Consider the following 4,685-nt stretch of genomic DNA (forward strand, 5'->3'; position numbering starts at 1 on the left):
ACAGAAAGAAGTAGGATAGATGGAAACAGGGGTGGGAACAAAATGTCTCAACTTGGATTTTTATTTAATTTTTATTTTGACCTTTCTAAATGTATTACTATCAAAAAGATAAATTAAAAAAATAAAATGTACAAAAATCAAGATCTCTTTATATCATTCACTGAAATCTCATTTGAGAAGACAGGAAGTTGTGCTGAAAATAGTAATGGTGTGCTATCAACCAAGCAAATAAACCAAAAGATTTCTGACCTGTGATTGTGAGGAACACTCTCTTCCAGCTAAGCCAAAAGGAAGCAAGGGTATTGTTCTGGGGATACTGATTTATATTCCCCTCTCACTGGTACATATAGTCCCGTCTCATCCCAACAGTGTGGGCAGCATCTGCGAGGAGGAAGGATGCAGTGTGTTTCCCTTTTCCAGCCATAATGAGGTTTCATCATCCCATCATTTTATACTTGCATGTTAGGAGATCTGTTCTTCTTTCTATGTTAATTGAAATCGGCTGCTTTGGGCTCTGACACAGGCATTTAGCACTAACAGTCAATTGCTCTTTCCTCAGCCATCTGGCAAAAAAGTTGAAACCAGCAATTTTCTGAGTCAGAATTAGACATCTGAAAAAGAATGTGCATAGGCAAACCCCTTAGAAGTGCAGAAGGAAAAAGGGGGGCAGGTAGCAGGATGATATAAACCCGGGTCTGCAATGATGTGATTTCAAAGAGGGGAACCCAAAATGGCACTTCACGGTCCTGACACTAACCCCATGTTTCCCCATGTGCAGCAAGAAGTGTTCAGGATTAGGCAGTCTCTCTTTACATTCCTCCTGAATGACAGAAGCTACCCTAGCTTAGGCCCCTCCCTCTGCCTTCTGATGGGTACACTCACATGGACTTTCTGATCTTTAGCTCAGGAGCAGCCTCTTGCATTTCAGCAGGATGCATAAAGTACCTGGCTCCTGTGACAGCATCTCCTGATCCTTCGAGCTCTCAGTTCTTGTTCCATCTCCTTTGCGTGTTCCCCTCGCTCCATCTCCCCTTTAAGTGTTGGTCTTCTCTGGACTTCTGTCCTCCCTTCATCTTACTTTGTACATTTACTCTCCTGTTTGCAGATTTAAAACATTCACAGGCCATGGGACCCTGTGATTTTTGTGCTGGTTTAATTCTGAAGGGAGAATGCATATTAGATCCTCTATGGCCTGGTCATTTGTTTATACGGGCGCATTCCAGGTTTCATTGTGAAGCATCACTCTATTCACACAAATGCAGTGATAACTATATTTATTTTTATCATTCCCAGCCTGCCAGCTAAAGTACTTCCTGATAAAGGAGTTGAGGTCCCACTACCACCAATGTCCATAGTTAGAAAGCTACACAAGTGAACCTCAAGTTTTAATAAGACACAAGTCATGTCACTTTCAAAGGGATGGCTATGTTTTCTCTGAAATTGTCCACCCAAATGTGACTCCACTTTGGTCCCACATCTCCTCTACCTAGAAAGTGCACAGAAAATATGCAGGTGCTCATCAGATTAATTGGGGAGTGGCAGCTGTGCTTGGTACACGAGTCCTTGCATCTCTCCCAAAGAGGAACTAGGCCGAGACTCCAAGCATCCTCCATCTGCTCAACCACCTTAATCCTCCTGGACCATGGTTCTCATCTCCACCTGGAAGGTTAGTGTGGCAGGGAGTCAGGACATAGGAACACATAGAACAAGAGTCAATCAGTGTGGTCCTTCTGCCCGCATGTGGCCTGCCCTAAGTGTTCCTCTGTCCCTTGTTTTTCACATTGTATTTTATTCATTTTTAAATTTTTTTTTTATTATTATTTGCTGGCCATGGGCTCAGCCACACCTCAGAAAGAGACCATTTATTGCAAGCTCTTCTAACATCATTTTTTCAGATTGCTTTGTAGTCTTGGGTCCAGGGATGGAAGCAGGATGGGAATCTCTTGTGACTGTGGGGGAAGAAATCTGGGTCTCCCTACACCTGGGCTCAGTTGAGGACATTCCTGCCAGCAGCAGATGTGGTCCTCATGGAATAGGCCTTGTGGATTCTGCTCGAGAATCTCAGGGCATTGCTGCCCATGGTTCCCTGGAAGGCGAGCCCGCTGCCACCACTAGTTCTTCCATAGGTCTGCCCATTGCCACTACCACGGGTGTGCTCACCACAGAGATATTCAGGGCTTCCACTCCATCTCTGTTCAATAGACACTCCTTGCCTTCCAGCCACTTGCAGTAGGTGGCAATCTCGATGTCCAGGGCCAGCTTGCCATTCATGAGCTCCTAGTACTCCTGGAGCTGCTGGACCAAGTCCTGCCTAGCTCACTGATTGGAACATGCATCCTTGAGTGCCAGCTCCCCATGGTCCTCAGCCTCAGGATGGCGGCCTCCAACTCGGCACACTGGTCCTTGCTGTTGATCTCGGCCTACAGCCTCTGGATGGCCCCTTTCATGTCCACAATCCCATTCTGGGTCTTCCAGAGGTCATTCCCATGCTTCCTTGCCTGGGCCTGGAGGGTCTCAAACTTGGTCTGGTGCCATATCTCAGTCTCAGCCATGCTGCTGTTGGCCATCTCCTCGTACTAGGCCTTGACCTCAGCGATGATGCTGTCCAGGTCCAAGAGTGGTTGTTCATGGACAGCACTATGGAGGTATCTGGAGATCTGGGACTATAGCTCTGACAGCTCTGTCTCACAGAAGGTCCTGAAGAGGTCAATGTCCTCATTCAGGGCATTCACCTTGGCTCCAACTCCATCCTGTTCCTGTAAGCAACATCCACATCTTTTTCAGCACCACAAATTCTCAGCAGCTGCGCGCCAGTTAATTTCTTACTTCATCGTTACTCTTGAAGTCTTCCACATGTCCCGTGTGCTCTGAAGCTCCATCTCCCATGCATCTGCAGGGCCTCAAGCTGCTTCTGCAGGCCAGCACTGTGGGCTTCAAAGATGCTGAGGAGTTGGCTGCTCTTCACCAATTTCTGCTCCTGCAACAGAGCCCACTTGGTCTCCAACACCTTGTCCTGCTGCTCCAGAAAACGCACCTCGTTGATGAAAAAGGCAAACTTGTTGTTCAGGGTCTTGATCTGCTCATGCTACTCCTGGAGCACCTGCTGAATGAAGGGGTCAATGTCCACCTGCATTGGGTCAGCAGGCTCTGATTGATGGTGGCCCGGTGGGTGCCAATGCCCTCTGGCCCCTGTAGGTAGAGTGCTTGGCCTTGGACCAGGCCAAAGAGGCTGCTGCGTGCTCCAGGAAGGTGGTGGAGTGGGGACTGAAGACCTGGGAGCTGAAGTGGGTGGACAGGTGGGCTGCACTGGGCTGGCCTCAGCACTGGACAAGAGGGAGCCGAACTCGCTGGCCTTCGGGGAAACCGGGCCACTTTTTTCATCACTTTGTATTTCACATTGATTCTGTGAACCACGTGATTCCAGCATAATTCGATCTGTGAGCCTCTCTGTTCCATGACCTCTGTAATAACTTGTCTGGGGTGGCACTTGGGAGCTACCATTGCATCAAAGTAATTTCCCACAAGACAACATTTTATTGGCTGGTTTCTCTTTTTTTATGAAATGTCTCTTCATCTCTATTTCTCCTTATGACTACACGTTATTCTTTTTTCCCCAGCTTTCAGATTTTTCTATAAAAAATTTATAACCTGGAAAGTAATTGAGCTTTTTAAAGGGCATATGATCCACTGCTCCCTATGAAGCCCAAATAAGTGAGTTTTAGTAGGCAAAACCCATACCAGTGCCCGGCGAGCTAACATAGTGGGTAGGATAGTGAATATTTCTGCTGTTTTGGCTCTTTTCCGTCAGAGACGGCTCACTTGCTGTCCCTGTTTTCTCACTCCTGACTCTCGTCAAGCGTTTATGACTTATCTGTGGGCCCCAGACTAGTCTAAAACATAAACCTGGCTCAGTGCTGAGCTCCTGATGCTTGTGTCTATTTCAGGTGGAAATAGCACGGGGAGGGAGGCTGGGGGAGATGGCTGGAGGAAGACTGAGGAGCCACTTGGAAAGGTGTTCACAGCCTCTGGTGCAGCAGACAGGCTGAAATGCGTGTCATTTTAGACCCCATGGAGACCATCTTTTATCCATCAACATATTCTTTCTCTAAACCAGCCTCAATGTAATTACTTAAATGTGAACTATCCCACACTGCTGTGCTTTGCTGACATTTCAGGCCAAGGTCAAGTTGATTGAATTTGTTGTGTTCATGGTTTCATGGTTATTGTATAGGTCATTACATAGGGTTCAATTTCTCTGGCATTGCCTATTTTCATTCTCTAAAGGTAAGTATAAGCCCTGGCTGGTTTGGCTCAGTGGATAGAGTGTCGGCCTGCAGACTGAGGGGTTCCAGGTTCAATTCTGGTCAAGAACACATGTCTGGTTGCAGGTTCCATCCCCAGTGGGGATCATGCAAGAGGCAACCAATCAATGATGCTCCCTCATCATTGATGTTCCTGTCTCTCTATCTCCCTCTTCTTTCCACTCTGAAATTAATAAAGATATTTTTAAAAGGTAAGTATAATATCAAAGCATGCAAAATGGCAGCACACCATGTCAACATTAAATTATTTAAAAGCCTTATATTTTAAAAAATAATCCTGATGTTTTAGCCTCTATTGGGATCTCCCGTGGCAACAACCGACTGCCCCTCCTCAGATAGGCCATGTGTTCTCTAGTTGCTCAC

At 46.6% G+C, this 4,685-nt stretch overlaps 1 pseudogene; it reads right to left on the minus strand.

Annotated features, from left to right (window-relative positions):
* Window positions 1–2,061: 2,061 nt before the first annotated feature.
* LOC118729517 lies at window positions 2,062–3,501 on the minus strand (annotated as a pseudogene).
* Window positions 3,502–4,685: the final 1,184 nt, after the last annotated feature.

This window comes from Pipistrellus kuhlii, unplaced genomic scaffold, assembly GCF_014108245.1.
Source record: "Pipistrellus kuhlii isolate mPipKuh1 unplaced genomic scaffold, mPipKuh1.p scaffold_m20_p_3, whole genome shotgun sequence".
Taxonomy (NCBI): domain Eukaryota; kingdom Metazoa; phylum Chordata; class Mammalia; order Chiroptera; family Vespertilionidae; genus Pipistrellus; species Pipistrellus kuhlii.